Below are 21,936 nucleotides of genomic sequence, written 5' to 3'. Positions count from 1 at the left end.
TTATAAAATGGCGGAGGCGAAGCTTCTAGAAGTTTGGAGGGGCACCCGGAGGGCGCGGGGCCCACCGTGAGGCGCGTGTGGTTGAAATAGGGCGCGAGAGAGGAGTTGGGAGGGAAAGACACTGGGCACTCTTGCCGTTTAATTTCTTCTCTTATTCCTTTACCCCCAGCGGGGCCCGCTGTGGAGCGGGCGGCCAAGTGCAGCCGGGGAGAAGCCTCCTCGTCCCCGCGTAACCCCCGGCCCTTCTTTTCTCCTCTTTCCCCAAGTCGCTCCCTCAACACTACCAAGGAACTTCCAACCCCTCCCTTTCCTCCCTACCTCCTACTCCTAGAGCGGCTTTCTACCGCAGGACTCTTCTTTTCGACTACCCTCGCTGAAGGCTTTCTCTTCCTTCCCTCGCCCCGCTCTCCCTCGGGGCCTCTACGGAGACCCCCCCAATGGGTGGCCCAAAATGGAGAACGCGGAGCAGCGCAAGATGGAGGCTCTGCTTCTCGGTGTAGCGTTAGATTTAGGTGCCTTTTCTCCGGCAGGCTCTTAAGCCTGGGAGAGCCCGAACTGGAGGTGGGGTGGGGTGCGAGCCGTAGTGGGGGAGGCAGGCCGGGCGGCCGCGGTCAGGATGGGGGAAGAGCGCGGCATCGCGGCGAGGGGAAGGAAGAGAGCAAAATGGTGGTGCTGGGAACCTAGGGGGGAGGGGAGGCGAGGAGGCTCGCTTGTGTATATTTGGGCCTCGGACCGAGGGAGGCGAGGGAAAATCTACTCTGATCACACCCTTCCCTCGTGCCCCCTCCCTTCTCCCTTCCCCTCCTTCCTTTCCTCCCTCCCTCCCCTCCCTCCCTCTCTTCCTCCCTTCCTAGAGAGGGAACAACATTCATGTGACGGGCCCCTCTGCCTCTCCCCCGCCCCGTCATCTCCAGCGCGTGGTGGGGGAACTGCCGGGGAAAGCGATTGGCATCGATCTCTCCATCCCTTCCGAGGCCCGACTTCGGTCAGTTTTCTTCGGGCAACAATTTTCTAAATAGGTTGGGGTCCGGCGGTGTTGGCCCCCGCGTGCAGACCTTGCCCCGAAGGGGGCCCTGCCTGCCTGGCATGGGAGGAGGGGGGAAGGGCGGGAGTGGAAGGCTGTTTGTTGGGGGGTTTTGGCGCCACTTTTGTTTTAGTTTTACTGCTGCTTTTCGTTCCCACCCCCACCCGCACTGTCTTTCTCAAGGCACGAACTGAACTGATCCTTGCCCCAGGTAGGCAGCTTCTGCTTTTTCCCTCCACACTTTTATTCTTGCTTGGGGTTGACTTTCTTTTTTCTTCTCTCGCGTACCCGGCGATCAGTGGACGGCGATTTTAGGACGGAAAGGGTCGGATGGGCCATGGGAGAGAGAAGGTGTGGGAAACAGCATCAAGTAGTTCCGTAAAACTTTGAGCCCCGTTCCCATTTTCTTCTGGCCTACATTCGAAACGTATTGTTGATTTCTGCCCCCTTTTTCCCCCCGTTGCGAGAATGTCTTCTTTTCCCTTTAGTTTTTTTTTTTTAATAAACCGCTGTACTTTCGACATTTAGTTTCCTCTCCTCCTTGGTGTATATGTCATTTTATTTTTAATCCTGAGCTGTAATGGGTTTTATCGTATGGTTTTTCATGCTGCAGTGTCCAGCTTTAATTTTTAGAATTGCATTAGTAGTTTCATCTGGTTTGTGAGACTTTCTCCGCCGTGGCCTAGAAATGTTTTATATGTTGTTGCCTACCGCCCCCCGCTTCCCTCTCCCTCCTCCTTTCTCTGGGATGTAGTTTTTTAATTGAGGGTCATGGTATTTGATTAAATGGTTACTTACAGTTTACGTGATGTATCTATTAAAAACTTTTGATCTGTAGGGTTAGATTTAAGTAAACGAAAAGCTCGTGTTGGTTTGAGATGGTTCCTTAAAATGCGCGGGCCGTCCCCCCCACCCCCCCCCGTAAAGCCTCATCTTCCCCTCGCACGGGAGTGTAAATTCCATACCCCTTTCTCCCACGGACCGCCGTATTCCACGGCAGCCACACCCTGTATTTGTCTCTGTGGATTGGACTCATTATCAGCTTAATTTAGTGACTCTTAAACCACCATGATGGGACTTGCTTAAGCACGAAGCTTCTTTTCCTGTTTAGTCCTAGTGGTTAGTGTCGAAAGAGGAATAATCGAGGTTTCTTGATGAAACCTGGTGCGGTCCAACCTCTGCCTTTTTTCTGTTGTCTTTTTTCCTACTCCGGGCTGTTGGCGGTGTCAGCACCGCTGCTGGGGGCGGGGGTGGAGGGGAGAAAGAGTCGGGTTACCGAAGTGCGTCATTGCTGGCTCTAGCAGGGCCTGCTCGGGAGCTGCTGGTGTTTGTTACTGTCCTCGCAGCACTTTCCTGCCAACCTTCTCTCTCTGCGTATTGGTTGGGAGCAAAAGCAGGAGGCGGGCTCCTACTTCTATCCGGAGCCTAGCGCGTTGTATTTAAGGGTATATGTGAACTTATTGAAAAAAAAAATGGGCCCTGTAAAGTGCATACATTTCTCTTTAATGAAATACAATTCAGATAGTTTAGATTTGCTTTTATATATTTTCCAACGAAAGGCGGGGTTAATTTTGAGCGATTTAAACCTGTTACGTTAAAATGCCTGTTTTTTTTTTCTTACGCTGATATCAATCTATAATTAGGAATCAGAAGGGCCAGTTAAGGCATAACTGTTCAGCGGTTTTTCGAGTGATTGAATTATAGTTTTATGACACATTATGTTAAATAGTGTGCTTTTTCTCGTTTTGAGCTAAGGTGCTACGTGAATGCAAGCTAATTGTTCATGTTTAAGTTCATTCTCGTCACATAATCCTATTTACCCTTTTAGATATAATTTTAAATGTGTCCTTTGGATCTTACTGACTTCATTAGATTCTTAGAGATGGTTATTTCCCTTAAAAAAAAATCTTCCAACCTAACAAGGAGTTGTATGGGGTAGCTGTACAGTTACATTGTTAAATTCTGACTTCTTGCTAGTTTTTGATACTTTTATTGTCTTTCGATTTTTCTCTGTACTTAGTACAATATCTTCTTCAATTCTTTTCTGAAGATAATTGGGGGAGAGGTGGGAGGTAGAGATGAAACAAAAGTGGCCTTGAGTTGGTGGTTGTAGCTGGGTGATGAGTACGGGAGAGCTCATTGTGCTATTCTCCCTACTTTCGCGTGTACTTGAACGTTTCCATAATTAGAAAATTTTGAAGAAAAAATTCAAATTATCTTGCAATTTTGGTGTAATGACTTAAGTTTATATTTACATATTATTTGCATGAGAAACCTGGCCTTGTGTATAAGTAATTACACAATGTCTGACTTACAAACTCAAAAAATATTTAAATTGAACCAGTATAGAATAAACAAGATAAATGCTTATAAATTGGTCGAACTTTAAATATTTGTAACTTAGTCTGAATTTGCTCTACTTTTGGTTTCTTTTTTAATCCTTTGAAAATAGGAAAATTCCATGAGCAAATTTTGTAAATTCTGCTTGGTGTCTATTTCATTAAGTTGGAGTTGCAGTGAGTCAGTATGAAAGGGATTTACTATTAATAGGAGGGGCTTTGGCAGTTGGAATAAGTGACAGTGGAAGAGATTCGGGTGCCCTAGGGAGCATTCCTGGTAAGAAGATCGAGGTAGGAGTTGAATTCTGTTTCAGTATTCGGTGTTTAATGAATGGGTAGAGAAGAGGATTGAAAAATAAATGTACTTATTAGCTATTCTTTCCCACTGTGAAATAACTATAGCTATAGCATTTTAAGGTATCAGACTGGCAGTTGGGGGTGGGGTGGGTTTTTAAAAAATTGATCTGAAAATGAACGTTTACATATAAAATGAGTTAAAGCTCCCCTCCCCCCACTTTTCCTGGTGGCTTAGATGGTAAAGAATCTGCCTGCAGTGCAAGACATGGGTTCGATCCTGAGTTGGGAAGATCCCCTCGAGAAGGGAATGGCTACCCACTCCAGTATTCTTGCCTGCAGTATTCCATGGACAGAGGAACCTGGCGGGCTACAGTCCGTGGGGTTGCAGAGAGTCGGACAGGACTGATACTTTCACTTTTCCCGCCACTTTTAACCATTTGGTGCTATAAATAAAAGTTGATGTGTAAATTATTTTAATGTTTTATGTTAACATCTACCACTGCCCATCAACAGTAAAAATTCATCGACATTAAAACCCTCAGTCTCCTTAGTGTATTTGTAAATTGCTCCTACAGAAACATTGTAAATTATTTGAAATAAAGCACCTTATTTTCTGCAATTTTGTGTTGTTTAGTGGCAGGTTTTTTCACCCTATAAGATGTATTTTTGAATGTATGTCAGAGCTTTAAAGGGAACCCAAAATAACGGATATTTAGTTTTTCTATTTGGTGACATGTGTTCCCTAATCATTATTAGAGCAAAAATTCCACCCTAGGGTGGTGACAGACATTTCATAATTGTTATTATTAGTCTGTTTGTATATTATATATTCATCATTTTAGCCTTACAAAGATGTTAAGAGCAGACCGTATATATTTTGAACTCTTATTTGTATGCAAATAATTTAAATAGATGATGAGGATTGTGACTTCAGATTTATTTTACTGTGGTGAGGCAAGAGCTAAACTACTAAAGCAACAAAGTATGAGTTTGGCAACTTTGAAATCTATTTAGTTAGTTTTTTTTTAAAGCCCCAGCACTCAAGATTTTAATGAAATTGTTATACATTATTTTTTCATTGTTTTCTTTTTCGACCTTAATGAAAATCTGTGAATTAAAATGGGTGGGTTAGGGTAGGAGACAGGCTTAAGCTCAAATTATCCTTTGGGAATATAGGGTTCAGTGTGAAAATATGCCTTGGACAGTTTAGTAATGCTTAATATTCTGTATTTTTAACTGATGCCATCCGCATTCATGTGTGCGAAGGGAGTAAACAGTGAATAGCATATTTCTGTTTTGGGTTCTTTATAGTAGATGGAGGTCTTCAGTTTTTGATGCTGCAAGTTTTGAGCTTAAAATTTACATTAGATGGACACAGTGATCTATTACATGTCACTGGGATAAGGTTCATATCTCTTTAATGTTGTGACCTTTTTGTGTCTCACATATTAAAAAAAAAACGGTCTTGTGTTAGTACTTTGACATTACTGTTAGATTATTCAAAGACCTGAACACAACAGTTTATTGTGTAGCGGAGCACTATCCTGTAACTATTTTGGGAGTTGGGGAGCATAGCAAAGACAAGGGATAGTCCAGGTTATCTATGGGTGTTGGTATATATTGAAACATTACCAATTATTAGAGAGTAAAGAAGAAACTTTAAAGATTCAGATTATTTTAAGAGTTCTTTACATGTATTTTAGTTTTGTAATTTCTACATTTGGTACATATTTAGGACGTAATTTGTGGTTCAGTACTCTTCCTGTATAATAATTTTCTGTATCTCTGGCTATCATGAGTGGTGGTTATTGCATGTTCTCTTTGGCAAAGATATGTGAGAAAGCAAAATTGTCAGCTGATTTTTTTTTCAGTCTCCTGAGTTGCCTGCTTTGCATTTAATTTAACCAAATTTTATGTTTTGTCAGTATGAGTGCTGTTGCTTGGTGGAGTCTTAATTTTTGTGTGTGTTAGTCACTCAATTGTGTCCAACTCTTTGTGACCCCATGGACTGTATAGCCCATTAGGTGCCTCTGTTCATGGAATTCTCCAGGGAAGAATACTGGAGTGGGTTGCCATGCCCTTCTCCAGGGGATCTTCCCGATCCAGGGATTGAACACGACTCTCCCACATTGCAGGCAGACTCTTTACCTACTGAGCCACTAGGGAAGTCGTTTTTGTGTATGTACATTTTAAAAAACTACATCTCTTTACCAGCTATGGTAATCTGCTACCTGAACTGTATTTTTAATGTCTGCCTGCTATAGTTCTATCTTTGGTAATAACCAGAAGAAAACAAGTCTTTACCTATGGTTGGTCTAGTCTGGAGATTATTGAAATTGACTTAAGCCCCAGCCTCTCCCCTTAAGCCCCACTCTCCCCCTGAAACGAGGGGATGGTGAATAATGTGGATGGTCTGTTCTTTTTTGTAATTTTAGTTGGAAAATACAGGACTAGGCTTGATGAGACAAACTAGAGAGATTTCTATAAACTCTGGATAATCTAATGTACAACTCCAAGAATATAAGTGTATATAAATAAAATATATATTCTTAAAATACTGTTGAACATTGTTGGAAGGGAAAAAAGGAAATCCTGTTTACACTTTTGCATGGATAACCTGGGATTTGTTGTAATGGGATTTGACCTATAACTTGTTGAATCCTGAGCTATTCTAAGAAACTTCATTTAGTTGCCACTTGAATGACTTAAATGCCAATAACTGTACTATGTGTTTTAACATGTATTGTTTAAAACGTCTCAGCTACCTTGCAAGATAGATGGTTGTCATTTTACAGATGGAGAAATTGAGGCTCTGGGAGAATAAATGACTTGTCACAAAATAAAAATTGACAGTCTGAATTCATACCCAAAGTAGTCTGGCCTCAAAACCTTTGTACTTTTTTGTTAAGCTCAGTAGTTTCTCTTAACTTGGTTAGGTCTTAGGATATCTATGACCAGAAAGCATGTTTCTTTTCAGTGTTATGAAATGAGTTTTTTAAATGTATCATACAGGGTAAATGCAGGTTTTTTTATATACAGGATTTGATAAGTTGCTGCCTGATGAAGGGTCTACATTGTGTTTTATACTGAAAGGTTAAATAGTTAAATAAATCTGAGCTTTAGATTAGTTTGAGTATGCTCATTATACAGAAGTTTGTGGGATAATTTTTTAATTTTTATTTTAGATGATATGTGTTGGATTGTATTCTTGATTTTGGGGGGTGTCATACTATGGTAGAATAGTTTCACTAATATTTTTTTCTTTTGTCATTTAGTCTCTATATAGAAAGGAGGCTAAATGTGTCTGAGAATAGTTCCCCAGTCATTCAGCATGTTTATCATGTGCTTTTAAAATGAGAATTTAGGTGACTCTCATAATTTACTGCTCTGATTGGTTATGTAGGGTATGTTGTTATTTAACGTTATCTTAAAATATTTTCTTCTAAGTATTAATAACTTATCTGTTTCTACTTTTTATTCTAGTTTATCTTTCCACTTAATTAAAATTTCTTGTTCTTATTTTTTTAATCAGGTAATAGTTAATAATTGCTGCCCTGAATTACTTCGTTCAGTAGTGATCAGAATTTGGTCTCAGTTTTCTTTGCTTTTCCTCTTTCTCCTTCCTGCTTTTCATAAACTATAACTGGAACTTTTCTAATCTGAAGGAATGCTAGTTATTGTATATCTGGCCTAAGGTAAATTAGTGGAGATGCGGTAAAACTGAATATATTAGTGCTTTTCACAGCCATAAGTCAGATTTTATATATTTTATGTTAATTATTTTCTTAATGATTGTAGGAAGTATTTTTCCAGGTGATAGTCTTCTACCTAGACTCAATATTGAGTCTTTTCATCCGTATTTTCCCCTTTGTAGTCCCAAGTACCACTGCTGTTCTACCACAGAATTATGCCCCAAGGCGTCCATTGTGTATAATGAATTAGTTTCTTCCTTTGTATCTAGAAAGATACTAGCTCTGTACTCTTCTTGGGAGAATTCAGGAAATTGTCACTCAGATCATTTTCTGAGTTCTGTGGTTAATAACATGAGGAACCCTTATTGAGAAAGTCTCCTAGAATATTAAGGGGCTTGGTTTAGTGCTAAACAAGGTTTTACTTTTCATGGTTACTTTCCTATCAGTAACCCTAATATAGCCTTTACAAAATAAAATATGATAAAGTATATTTGATAAAATATGAGTGCAGTTGATACTATTGCCATCTCTGTGGGATAAATTGGTTAGTGTTGATTTTAAGCAGTTAGTGCTACTTGGTTTTAAAGAATTGAATGTGGGAAGTTAAATGCATAGTTCCATTTGTAAAAAGGAATATTGTAGGGGCTCTGTTCATTATATTATTCAAAACCTTTTATAAGAAGTCTTTGACAGTGACTGACATTAACAGTAGCTGACACTAACTGTACTCTTACTATGTGCCAGGCACTGTTACAAATGCTTTACGTATATTAGCTTATTTAGTCTTCATAACCCTCTGAGGTAGGATGACCATATGATTTATTGTTCAAACCAGGATACTGTTGAGAGTGAAGAGTGAAAGGGGCAATAAATGGATGGCATGCTAGGATAATAGTATAAAGTAGGACTGTCCCAGAGTAACTAGGATGTATGATGACCCTGATTAACACCCCTGCCTCCCCACCCCCACTTCAGAAGAGGAAACCAAAAAGGTAGGAGGCCAAATAACTTGCCCAATTATTGTGGTCAGAAGAGATTCGGAACTTCTCCAAGATTTCTTTGGGCAGGAATGTGAATGTGGGCATTTAAATTGCTTTATTTTAGAGTTTATTTTTACTCTTTCGGAGGAGTTTTTAATCAGTATGGGGTCCACAGTAAAAGACAGGAGATAGTGTTTTTAAAAACCCAGGAGAATTTCCAGTTGGCTCTTTTCAAATGACGATGAAGACTTAAATGACTATGTGTTAATGTTGAAGAGCAACTTCTCTGAGTGAGGTCCTCCTAAATAAAAGCAGAAAACTGCAAGATAACTACTTTTACTGTTCACATCTGTTTGTTCTTCTTAAGTTGTTTAGACTCCATTTACAGGTTTCTTAGGAGGAAATGTAAATTGTATGATATTTCACGGGGTTTCTTAGATGGAAAATTTCTTAGAAGATAGCTGAAAGAGATACATTCCCATTTGTGACTTTTAAAGAGAAGTAGTAATAGAAAAGGAAAAAAAAGGGTCTAGTTTAGAGACTTGTTTGAAGTTAAACTGATTCTGTACCATATTTTGAAAATTAAGTCTTGTAGATTACTGTGTCACTTCATAAAATTAATAGTTCTCTTTTATTTTTGATAACTTTTGCAGTTGCTTTGTATTCCCAGTCTGTTTATGTTTGTGGTACATCCTCTCCAAAAATGAATACTATCGGTGAATTCAAACCTTTGGAGAAATGATTTCAGCATAATGGCAGATTTTACTATTTCGTAAACTAAGATTTCTTTTCCCTCTTTTTCTTCTAGTGAGAGTGAGTAGTAGACAGCTGATCTTAAGAGGACTTTGCGTTTTATTTTCATACTTAGCTGTTATTTTAATATTTCATTGAGGAATTTGTATTTTTCCCCCTAGCTAGTTCACTTTTGAAAGTTTTGTTGGTGTCACTATATAAACAACTGAGAGGTTATTAAGTAGGTCTATTCAGTTTTTGCTTCCCTGGTGGCTCAGAGGGTAAAGTGTCTGCCTGCAATGTGGGAGACCCGGGTTTGATCCCTGGGTTGGGAAGATCCCCTGGAGAAGGCAATGGCACCCCACTCCAGTACCCTTGCCTGGAAAATCCCATGGACAGAGGAGCCTGGTAATCTACAGTCCATGGGGTCGCAAAGAGTCGACTGAGCAACTTCACTTTAACTTTCATTCAATTTTTAAGGGCTTCCCAGGTGGCACAGTGGTAAAGAATCCGCCTGCCAATGCAGGAAAAATGGGAGACTCGGATTCGATCCCTGGGTTGGGAAGATCCCCTAGAGAAGGGAATGGCAACCCACTCCAGTATTCTTGCCTGGAGAATTCCGTGGACAGAGGAGTCTGGCAGGCTCATGGGGTTGCAGTCCGTGGGGTTGCAAAGAGTCAGACATGAGTGAAGCAACTGAGCATGCATGGATTCAGTTTTTAAAGTCATTTGTTTAGTTCACTAAAAGCCGTCATGAAGTTGGAAGGAGGGGGACTGCATTTCTGACAAGGGGAAGGAATTTGTGGACCTCATAGTGACTGGTAGACAAAAGATTATTTTGTGGATGTGATTTATTACATAAAATTAATACAGATGGTGTTTTCAAAAAGTTATTGTTGGGTTTTATAATCTGGGGCCCATGGATAAGGTAGAGGTGTGAGACCCCTATGAAATTAATGTACAAAATATATGTGAAGTGAAAGTCGCTCAGTCGTGTGTGACTCTTTGCAACCCCATGGACTTCTCCAGGCCAAAATACTGGAGTGGGTAGCCTTTCCTTTCTCCAGGGGATCTTCCCAACCCAGGGATCGAACCCAGGTCTCCTGCATTGCAGGCGGATTCTTTACCGGCTGAGCCACAAGGGAAGGCCAACAAATCAACTGATAGATAAAGTGCCTTCAGGGATGGGATATACAGCTGTAAACTGCATAGTCTGCTCTCAGCATTGTCATTTGGGTTTTATCACCCCAAAAGACTCAAAAATAACCCCTTTTGAAAACATTGTGTACTGGAATTACTATATGTTAAGGAATACTATGTTAAAACCACTAGCTATCAATGCAGTTTTGATAGTGTCCTTAATTTAAGATTAGGGACAAGTATTTAAAAATAAGGACTACTCTGAAAAGCTTTGGGGGAAAATAACAATTGAAGACTGTTGTTAGAGCACTGGAATGCTTCAGTCTTTAGTGGTTGTGAATAAACTAAGTTAAAAGAGTCCATGACCATCCCCTATAACCAGTCACTGTTATCTAAAGGTTGAGACCTTCTGATTGATAGTGTGCTTCTGTATAAAAGAAAAACAGGCAATCAACAATCACTCTGTTATATGGGACTCTTGTGTGTCTATTTCAAGTTCGAAATGCTTGCTTTTAAATAGGAATTTAAATTTATCTATCCTTGTTTTGCTTTTTGACTTTGGAGTGTTAACTTGCGATGTCTTTGTCACAGTATATGATGCTCATTAAATTCATTCTCTACATATATATGATGATGCAGGTTTGGTATATTTAAGGTAGAATTTCCATTTCAGGATTGTGATGTATGATACACTCGCTTCTTGGGTTTCTAACCTTTTTGTCTTCAAAAGGAAGAATTTTCCAACACTCTACCAATGTATCTCTTGCCTGGTACCTAATTTGCAAACTGTACAGTGATTAGAATGTTACTACAAAGAACACAGTTAATATCCTCTTACTGAGAAAGGCCTTTTTTTTGTGGCTTACAGAAGGTAGTATTAAAGATAGGAATATGAACCTTGGAGAATTTCCCTTCTATGTTAAAGAAGTAGAGAAAATGTAGGAAATATTAGCAAAGCCATAATATTTTTCCTTTGGGATATGTTCCTCCCTGTTTGCACCACTCATTCAGGCCAAAAGACATTCCTTAGACTTTATTCCTGGCAGGAGAATTGAGGAAGTGGTGGTAGCTATGGCTGGCAGGGAAGCAGAAACTTGAAGGTATGTTTTTCAAAAGCAAATTTGTCAATGACAAATGGATTTTTCCAGCTTGAATATATGTACTTTCTGGAGTTTTGATTACATGTGTCAGTGGATAAAGTGCTACTATTCATTGAGGAATATTCAGTAGTTGCATTCATATTCGGATGTTCTAAATATACCTAAATTTCAGAGGGCTTATGTGGACAATACAGGATTGTATTAGAAAAGATTGTTTAGTAGGGAAATAGTTCGTAAATCTTCAAAGTTAGAGTGGAACAGTTATCCAGGTTGCTGCAGAAAAGTAGCAAATGTCACATGAGAGATGATTATTGTGTGTATAAATATGTAATGCTTATATGTACAATATTGGTGATATCCAAGTTTATTTCCGTTTCTTTATTTAGCTATACTGGGTCTTCACTGTGGCATGTGGGATCTTTTTAGCTGTGGCATGTGAACTTTAGGTTGCAGCATATGGGGTCTAGTTCCTTGACCAGAGATTGAACCTGGGCCCTCTGCATTGGGAGTGCACAGTCCTAGCCATTGGACCACCAGGGATGTCCCCCAGTTTATTTCTTATAAGTAGTTTACCTTTTTCAGACAAGGAATTATGTTTTTATGTGATTTTGAATTGTCCCATTGTGTAATATGTATACAGATTCTCAAATGGTAATTAAAACCTTGGGTTTTCTAGAAATGTAACCCTGCATTGAAATCACATTATTAATACCTCATTTTAAAAAGTTCTCATGTTGAAAGAGTAGGAGTCAGTTAGTCTCCTCTAGTTGGCTTTGCATTAATGATAAACTTTATATATCTACAGGATATCATTTATACGATCTACTACATGGCAAGGCTCCCTAACATTTCGTTTTTATTTCTTAAAAAGACATGTGTGAGGTGGTTGGTGGTATTTTAATTTATTAAGGTTCAAAATGGTTAAGTGACGTACCCAAGTTCACTCAGCTTGTTTGTGAGTGGCAGTGCCTGCTTTTGAATCCAGTTTTGCCTATTTTAGCACACTTCTTTACGTGGTGATACACTGCCTCCCAGTGGGATGATTTATGGACTTGTGTAGTGATAACTTTTGGGTGGGGAGATGAGGGGGCAGGAATCTTAAATTGATGAGACTGAGGAAGTTAAACTCGAATTAGTCAGAAAATGTTCGGAAATTAGGTAGGACAAGCCTTATTTTCTACCAACAGCTGATAGGGAATAAATTACTTTCAATCTGAAATTATATGTGATGTGTTTCATATTTTATAATAAGCATCAGATAACACCTGAAAAAGTGTTGAGTGGGGGAGGATGATAAATTTTGTTATATTTGTTGTAATCCTCAGTAAAGTGACATCTGATTAAGAAATTATAAACTTCTTGTAAAATAAACTATGGAACAAAATGTTACCCAAAGCATCATTGGCATTTGCCTCATTGGTAGTGTTCCTACTAAAGGACAGTGGTAAATTGGTCTAAATCCAGGTAACATCATGATGCTACTTTTGTGTTCTTTTTCTTCTGTTTTTCATTTTTCTCCAGTACTTCGTTTTTGTTATTATTCTGTCTCCAATATCTTTATAGTTTCTAAAATTCTCCATTGAAAGTAAAACTGTTTCAATGATTTCTTTTTTGCTTTCATGCTACTACTAATACAATGTAACTCTATATTCTAGGCACTGAAATAAAAGTGATTTAAAAAATAGACTCGTTTTATTCTCCCAACAACTCTATGAGGTAGGTACTATTACTGTATCTTGTTGGCAGGTGAGAAAACAGAGGTGCAGAACAAAAAGGTAAAATTGCCCAAGGCCACATACCTAGGAAAGTGGTGGACACTTGATGTGACCCCCAGGCAAACTGATTAGAGTCCCATGTTCTAGCTCTACAGTACCATACTGCTGACTCTTGACACTAATGTGAATGGTTTCCTCATCTTGGCAGTGTATTTATTTTAAGCCCTCTCTTTAATTGTGAAGTATGTTTGTTCATCCTAATAGGAATTTTAGAAGTCAGCAGAGGATTGGACAAATTTCTGATCCTCAGGTTTCCTGGCTATAAAATGAGTAATCCTCTCTGCCATATTCTATTATGGGGATTAGATAACAATACTTTTCTGAGTGCTTTCTGTATGCCAGACAATAGGCTAAGGGTTTCGCTGCCATGATAGGCCCCCAGATAATTGTAATGTTTTCAGTTACTGAGTACACTCTATATGTTATATACTTGATGTAGTATATTACTTTTACATTTTAGTCTTGTATAGGGGATACTGCACTCATTTTACAGAAAACTGAGGCCTAAAGAAATTGAATAATTTCCCCAACTATACCTTAGGGCCTTTGTATTTGCTTGCTGGTTCCTCTGTCTTGCGTGATTGCTCATTTCTTCAGGACATTTTGCTCAAGTAATTAGTCTTTCAGTGAAATATTCCTTGGCCGTAGTGTGTGAAATATCTTTTGCCCCTAGCACTCTCTTTCTCCTTACTCTGTTGTATTTCTCTGCTGTACTACAATTTCTCTGTTATATTACTTTGTTGTATTTCTTCATTATCAAACAGTTTTATGTGGATTGTCTCTCCACCTTATCATGTAAACTAAGTGAAGGCAAGGATATTTTTCTTGTTCGTTACCTTAACTCCAGCACCTAGAATAGTGCTTGGGACATAATAGGTTGTATAATATTTGTTGAGTGCATGCACTGTGTAGTATCCTGAGACTCACTAGACTTACTTGCAAGCTGACCCAGAATTAGCTGATTTAATCTTAATAGACACGATAGGCATTTCCTGGAACAGAGAAGTGATAAGGATTGTGCTTGGACCTGTTTCTGGATGGGAATGGGAAGGCAGCTGTGTCTCATGTTGTAATTTTTAGAAGTCTGTTCTCATGAATTGCCTTGAATTCCTAGAGGAGTATATGCCCTCGGGTCAGCTTCTAGGTTCTCTGAAGGCTTTTTATCTCTTAATAGAGGTCTGCTTTCCAGCTTCTTCTGACTGTCTTAACTTTCAACCCGTCATTTTGCCTAATGATTTGTTCATTGACCATTTATAGTTTTTTTGTGATGTGCACAGTATGGAGCTAGATAAGTTGGCTTCGTACAGGAGAATTCCTTGCTTTGCCATAATATGCACGTACATACGTATGTGTGTAGGGTTAAAAAACGAAAACAAAACTGCCATGTACTGCAACTTTAAGTTATTGTTTTAGTTACTATTTTCATAGCAAGTTAACATCATTATTTTGTAGTATCTTGGAATTCATACTTTCTTTCTACATATAAATTTTATTGTAATAATTATGTACTTAGAACATGGTAGCAGTAATGCTGTACTATGCTCTTGTATTTGAATGGTAGTTAATTTTTGAGAGAAACAAAATTGTATTTTTAGATACTTCCACCTTAAGCTGATATTAGTGCAACTGGAGGTCAGGAGATATGAGTAAGAGGTAGACCTTAGGGATTCCTATGCATAGTGTACATTGGTCTTTAGCAGGGAGAAGTTACGAATAAAGAGGAACATAAGCCCAAGGGTGGGCAGGAGGACCACTGACACAGGAGAAAATCTAGGAAAATGTACCATAAAATCCATAAGCATCTCAAATTTGAAAAGAGTCCAAATGGCATGTTCTTCCATCTGGGAGATGCTTTAAAATTGTATACAATATTAAAACTGTTGTTTCAATTATGTAAAGTTGAAATTATCTTTAAAGCTGATATTTGTTCTTGTTCAGACACTAAGTCATGTCAAACTCTTTGTGACCCTATGGACTTCAGCATACCAAGCTTCCCTGTCCTTCACTATCTCCTGGAGTTTGCTCAAACTTGTGTCCATTGAGTTGATGATGCCATCCAACGATCTCATCCTCTGTCACCCCCTTTTGCTCCTGCCCTCAATCTTTCCCAGCATCAGGGTCTTTTCAAATGAGTCATTCCTTTGCATCAGATGGCCAAAGTATTGGAGTTTCATCTTCAACATCAGTCCTTCCAATGAACACTCAGGACTGATCTCCTTTAGAATGGACTGGTTGGATCTCCTTGCAGTCCAAGGGACTCTCAAGAGTCTTCTCCAACACCTCAGTTCAAAAGCATCAATTCTTTGGCGCTCAGCTTTCTTCATAGTCCAACTCTCACATCCATCCATAGACTGGAAAAACCATAGCCTTGACTAGACAGACCTTTGTTGGCAAAGTGATGTCTTTGCTTTTTAATATGCTGTCTAGGTTGGTCATAAATTTCCTTCCAAGGAGTAAACATCTTTTAATTTCATGGCTGCAGTCACCATCTGCAGTGATTTTGGAGCCCCCCAAAATAGTCAGCTACTGTTTCCACTGTTTCCCCATCTATTTGCCATGAAGTGATGGGACCAGATGCCACGATCTTAGTTTTCTGAATGTTGAGTTTTAAGCCAACTCTTTCACTCTCCTCTTTCACTTTTATCAAGAGGCTCTTTAGTTTTTCTTCACTTTCTGCCATAAGGGTGGTATCATCCACATATCTGAGGTTATTGATATTTCTCCTGGCAATCTTGATTCCAGCTTGTGCTTCTTCCAGCCCAGCATTTCTCATAATGTACTCTGCATAAAAGTTAAATAAGCAGGGTGACAATATACAGCCTTGACGTACTCCTTTTCCTATTTGGAACCAGTCTGTTGTTCCATGTCCAGTTCTAACTGTTGCTTCCTGACCTGCATACAGGTTTCTCAAGAGGCAGGTCAAGTGGTCTGGTATTCCCATCTCTCTCAGAATTTTCCACAGTTTGTTGTGATGCACACAGTCAAAGGCTTTGGCATAGTCAATAAAGCAGAAATAGATGTTTTTCTGGAACTCTCTTGCTTTTTCCATGATCCAGTGGATGTTGGCCATTTGATCTCTGGTTCCTCTGCCTTTTCTAAACCAGCTTGAACATCTGGAAGTTCACGGTTCACATATTGCTGAAGTCTGGCTTGGAGAATTTTGAGCGTTACTTTACTAGCGTGTGCGATGAGTGCAATTGTGCTGTAGTTTGAGCATTCGTTGGCATTGCCTTTCTTTGGGATTGGAATGAAAACTGACCTTTTCCAGTCCTGTGGCCACTGCTGAGTTTTCCAAATTTGCTGGCATATTGAGTGCAGCACTTTCACAGCATCATCTTTCAGGATTTGAAACAGCTCAACTGGAATTCCATCACCTCCAGTAGCTTTGTTCATAGTGATGCTTCCTAAGGCCCACTTGACTTCACGTTCCAGGATGTCTGGCTCTAGGTGAGTGATCACACCGTGATTATCTGGGTTGTGAAGCTCTTTTTTGTACAGTTCTTCTGTGTATTCTTGCCACCTCTTCTTAATATCTTCTGCTTCTGTTAGGTCCATACCATTTCTGTCCTTTATTGAGCCCATCTTTGCATGAAATGTTCCCTTGGTATCTCTAATTTTCTTGAAGAGGTCTCTAGTCTTTCCCATTCTGTTGTTTTCCTCTATTTCTTTGCATTGATCACTGAGGAAGGCTTTCTTATCTCTCCTTGATATTCTTTAGAACTCTGCATTCAGATGCATACATCTTTCCTTTTCTCCTTTGCTTTTTGCTTCTCTTCTTTTCACAGCTATTTGTAAGGCCTCCCCAGACATCCATCTTGTTTTTTTGCATTTCTTTTTCTTGGGAGTGGTCTTGATCCCTGTCTCCTGTACAGTGTCATGAACCTCCATCCATAGTTTATCAGGCACTGTGTCTATCAGATCTAGGCCCTTAAATCTATTTCTCACTTCCACTCTATAATCATAAGAGATTTGATTTAGGTCATACCTGAATGGTCTAGTGGTTTTCCCCACTTCCTTCAATTTAAGTCTGAATTTGGCAATAAGGAGTTCATGATCTGAGCCACCGTCAGCTTCTGGTCTTGTTTTTGCTGACTGTATAGAGCTTCTCCATCTTTGGCTGCAAAGAATATAATCAGACTGATTTCGGTGTTGACCATCTGGTGATGTCCATGTGTAGAGTCTTCTCTTGTGTTGTTTGAATGGGGTGTTTACTGTGACCAGTGTGTTCTCTTGGCAGAACTCTATTAGCCTTTGCCCTGCTTCATTCCATACTCCAAGGCCAAGTTTGCCTGTTACTCTAGGTGTTTCTTGACTTCCTACTTTTGCATTCCAGTCCCCTATAATAAAAGGACATCTTTTTGGGGTGTTAGTTCTAGAAGGTCTTGTAAGTCTTCATAGAACCGTTCAATTTCAGCTTCTTCAGTGTTACTGGTTGGGGCATAGGCTTGGATTACTGTGATATTGAATGGTTTGCCTTGGAAACGAACAGAGGTCATTCTGTTATTTTTGAGATTGCATCCAAGTACTGCATTTCGGACTCTTGTGTTGGCTACGATGGCTACCCCATTTCTTCTAAGGGATTCCTGCCCACAGTAGTAGATATAATGGTCATCTGAGTTAAATTCACCCATTCCAGCATAAATGCTGATTCCCAGCATCATTTTTTTCCAATGATTCAGCTCTTTGCATCAGGTTGTGGAAGTATTGGAGCTTCAGCATCAGTCCTTCCACATTTTGGCTGTTGTGAATAATGCTGCCATGGACATGGTGTACAAAAACCTGTTTGAGTCTCTACTTTAAATTCTTTCGTTTCTATACTGAGAATTGGAATTGCTCCACAAATATTTGAGTGTCTATATGTGGTATGCATCATCCTCAGCACTGCAGATATCAATGAAAAGAAAAGCTTGGTCCCTGCCCTCAGAATTTATGGTCTAGTAGGGAAAAAAGATATTAAATAAACACAATTAAGTATGGTTAATGTTACAAAAAAGTATGTCACAAGATAGTGGAGGACAGAGGAGCCTGGCGTGCAATGGTCCATGGGGTCCTAAAGACTTGGACAAGAGCAAGTACAGACTGCCATGTGTATACTTTATATGGTTGTAATCGTGCATATACTGTTAAAGTAAAAAGGATACAAAACATTAAGTGCTTTTTCATATTGATATCTTCTATAATACCTCACTCCCCCACCTACCACCACATGGAAATCATTTTTGTCTCTCCCCTCATTTAAAAATTTAATGCATCTGGTATATATTTTTGACTCTCAAGTGAGGTAGGGCTTTTGTGATGTTGTGATTTATAAGTGACATATATATATTTGGTCTTCTTCCCCATTTCTGGCCCAGAGCTCCCCAAGCCCTTGGAATTTTCTCAGTGTTTAGAGTGGTAGAGGTATCTTTTGTTATGTTAATAAGGTGACTTTTAGAAAGCCCCTAGGATAGGGCCAGCCCTGGTGGCTCAGAGAGTAAAGAATTTGCCTGTAATGGTTACTAGTGAAACCTACTGTGATTAAAGGGTTAGAACTTTCAGCCCCCAAACGCACCCCAACTCTGAGGAGGAAAGAGGAGCTGGACTTGGAATGCAGTCATGATTGGCCAATCATTTAATCAATCCTGAATTCTCCCCAGAACCCCAAAATGAAAGGGTTCAGACAGCTTCTGAACCTGTGAAGATTTGGAGAGAATGGCAAGCTCTAAGCGCTTGGAAGCTTCCTTGCCCTTTACGCATGCTGTGTGTCTCATCTGGCTGTTTCTGAGTCAAATCCTTTTACAGTAAAGAATATGTAGGGTCGCAAAAGAGTTGTACATGACTTAGTGACTAAACAGCAACAATAAGAAACTTAAGTAAAATGTTTCTGAGTTTTGTGAGCCTTCATGGCAAATTAATTGAACCCAAGGAGAAATTCTTAGTGTAAAAAAAACACACAGTCTCAAAATTGAGAATTATGTTTTGTTTGAAAAAATTTCTGAGGGACTAAACCCAGAAGGCATCATCCCAGAAAGCTCTGAGGGAGTGCTCCAAAGAGGTGAGGAGCCAAGGTAAAGAGAAGTTTTGCCACAAAAATCAGGTTGTTAGAATATCAAAAAGATTACTGTCAAAGAAAACTAGACATCTCAAATTAATGAATTGAGTGCTTTTCTTGTATGGGAAGATGCAAGAGTCTGGGCTGACTGAAATCATTCCTTTGATATGTACCTCAGTTATCTGGGGATACTATTGTGTTCTTCCCATGCTCAGCCCCCTCAGAGTCTACCATTGTGTGGTAGCTGCAGTGGCTGAGGGCTTGGCAGCCTGTTTGTCTCCCTCCTGAATTCCCTCAGGGCTCACCATGGGGCAGACTAGTGGCTGATGACAAGATGGCCATAGCATCCTTTGCTGATGAGGCAGGTGGCATTTTTCATTCACATTGAAAGTGAAGTCGCTCAGTTGTGTCCACTCTTTGCTACCCCATGGACTATACAGTCCATGGAATTCTCCAGGCCAGAATACTGGAGTGGGTAGCCTTTCCCTTCTCCAGGGGATCTTCCCAACCCAGGGATCAAACCCAGGTCTCCTGCATTGCAGGTGGATTCTTTTCCAGCTGAGCCACCAGGGAAGCCCAAGAACACTGGAGTGGGGAGCCTATCCCTTCTCCAGCGAATCTTCCCGACCCAGGAATAGAACCAGGGTCTCCTGCATTGCAGGTAGATTCTTTACAAACTGAGCTATGAGGGAAGCAGGAACCTCTATTTTATAGCCAGTGGGTTGGAAGTAAGGAAACAACCTGGACTTGGAACTGCTCTCTGAAGTGGAGTTGGGCGAGGGCAGTCCTGTAGGACTGAATCCTTAAATCTGTGAAATCTGATGCTGTCTCAGGGTAGGTAATGTCAGAATTGAGTTGAATTGTAGAGCACCCAGCTGGTGTCTAGAGAATCCTTGGTGCTGTAAGAGATATCCCCTCCCTTCCCTGCAACACAACATTGGGATTGGGTCCCAGAACCAATTTAGCTATACACATTTGCCATACTGTGAACTACCTAATTATTTTCCTTGCTGTACATTTGTCTCTTCCCACCTGTTTTAGAAGGTACAGCTTCTATGAGTAACTTTGTTTTTTTCCCCTATCTAGTTATGTCCAGGAGTGGGATCATGCTGTCAGTCAGTATGAACTTTTGGAAGATCCTTGTAACTGAAGGTGTGTTGTTTTCCAGTAGGGTTGTACCCACTTTACAGGCCCACTGTTGCTGTCATATGTGGTTATCACATTATTCCTGCTTTGGAGATGTTATTTTAAGCAGTTTTACCAGTGGTATTTCACATTCTTTTAATTTGCATTTCTTTGATTACTACCTAGAATGAACATTTTCTCTTATTTTTGAACAAGGTATTTTGTAATGTGACAGACAACACTTAGGTTTAACCCAAGGGCCTTTTTAATTATGAGTATACAGTAGTTTCTGGTTAATTACTGGTAGTGATGGTTTTTAGTATTAAGTAGATCTATCTAATTATTTTAAATTGGATTTGTGTATTATTTCATAATGTCTGTTCACCTTATTCAGTGGTGTTAGTTCGTTTCAATTTACAAACAGCAGTTGCTTAGGAAACCTGCAATAATCTATTCATCCACTTGTCTAGCCCTGTAGTTTAAGTTGCATTCATTGGACACTTTGTGGATGAGCTGCGTGCGCTCAAGTGTTTTGTAAATAGAGTATGAGAGAACCAGTGGTAAAAGCCCAGATTTTCTTGTTTCTCACTGCAGTGTAATCTTTTTAGCAATGAAGCCTACAGTAAAATTAAATTTTTATTAGTAGTTCAGCCAGTTTCTTGATAGTAATGATTATTTTTAGTCATGAGCAGCGTAGATAAAGTGGAATTGGCTGTTCAACATCATTCTTTCAAAAAAAATTACATGACTGTATTAATGGTTGTGACACTAGTAGTCAGTTCATAGACTACTTCTAGGTAGGAAGTTCATAGCCTTCTACTGAGAATTTGTCAGTGCTGTGGCATTAGGAAACCAATGTTAAGAGATACCCTTCTGACTTAGGGTGATTAAAGATACATTTTGCGGGGAGCGATCTTAGTACCCAGACCAGGAATCGAACCTGTGCCTCCTGTATTGGAAGCTCTGGGTCTTAACCACTGTACCACCAGGGAAGTCTCACATTAGCAGCTTCATAATGAAAGAATGTTCAGGTCTAGGAGAGAAGTTCAGGGTAAGTGGAAATACAGAATAGTTAATTTTCAAGGTTTATTTTTTGAGATTAGGACTTATTTTAGTTTTAGGAACATAAAATGTATTATTTGTAGTTTAGTTAAAATGATCATGGATGTTAATTGTGTTTAAATGTAGTGAATGGATCTCTGCTCTCCTGTCAACACAATCACCTTGTTTTACTTTTGTGGTAGTTTTACCACTGCTTGGTATTTTCTAATTTCTTTTTGGTCTCTTTCTCCTAGTAGACTTTAAGCACCATGGAAGAAGGGACTTTAATGCTATAACTTTTTGTCTGTGCTGGCTCTTTGTTGCCTCTTGGGCTTAACACTAGTTGCGGCAAGTGGGGTCTACTCTCTAGTTGCAGTGTGCAGGCTTCTCATCGTGGTGGCTTCTCTCGTTGTGAAGTGTGGGCTCGAGGGCACAAGATCTTCAGTCGTTGCGCTTCCTGGGCTCTAGAGCATAGGCTCAATAGTTGTGGTGCATGGGCTCAGTTGCTCTGGGGCACATGGGATCTTCCTGGACCAGGGATTGAACCTGAGTCTCCTGCATTGGCAGGCAGATTCTTTACCATTCAGCCATCAGGGAAGCCCCTTCCCCAAACATTTAAATGTATTTTGAGGCAGCTTGAGATAGTGGAAAAGAACATAA

The 21,936-nt window shown here is 39.8% G+C and overlaps 1 protein-coding gene across 3 annotated transcripts in view; it reads left to right on the top strand.

The window, feature by feature from the left end:
- Window positions 1-21,936, top strand: part of STAG2 (stromal antigen 2) — a 131,601-nt gene that overhangs the window by 5,281 nt on the left and 104,384 nt on the right. Inside the window, exon 1 of one of the 3 annotated variants that reach the window (XM_040265209.1) lies at window positions 6-985. The exons of the other annotated variants lie outside the window; for them this stretch is intronic. The gene's annotated coding sequence lies outside the window, so the exon portion shown is untranslated. Of the gene's footprint in view, window positions 1-5; window positions 986-21,936 lie in introns of those variants that run through there. 3 annotated transcript variants of the gene reach the window in all.

The sequence above is a fragment of the Oryx dammah genome, unplaced genomic scaffold, assembly GCF_014754425.2.
Source record: "Oryx dammah isolate SB20612 unplaced genomic scaffold, SCBI_Odam_1.1 HiC_scaffold_23, whole genome shotgun sequence".
NCBI lineage: Eukaryota > Metazoa > Chordata > Mammalia > Artiodactyla > Bovidae > Oryx > Oryx dammah.
The sequence above is the reverse complement of the archived record's forward strand: the minus strand, read 5'-3'. Positions and strand labels throughout refer to the sequence as shown.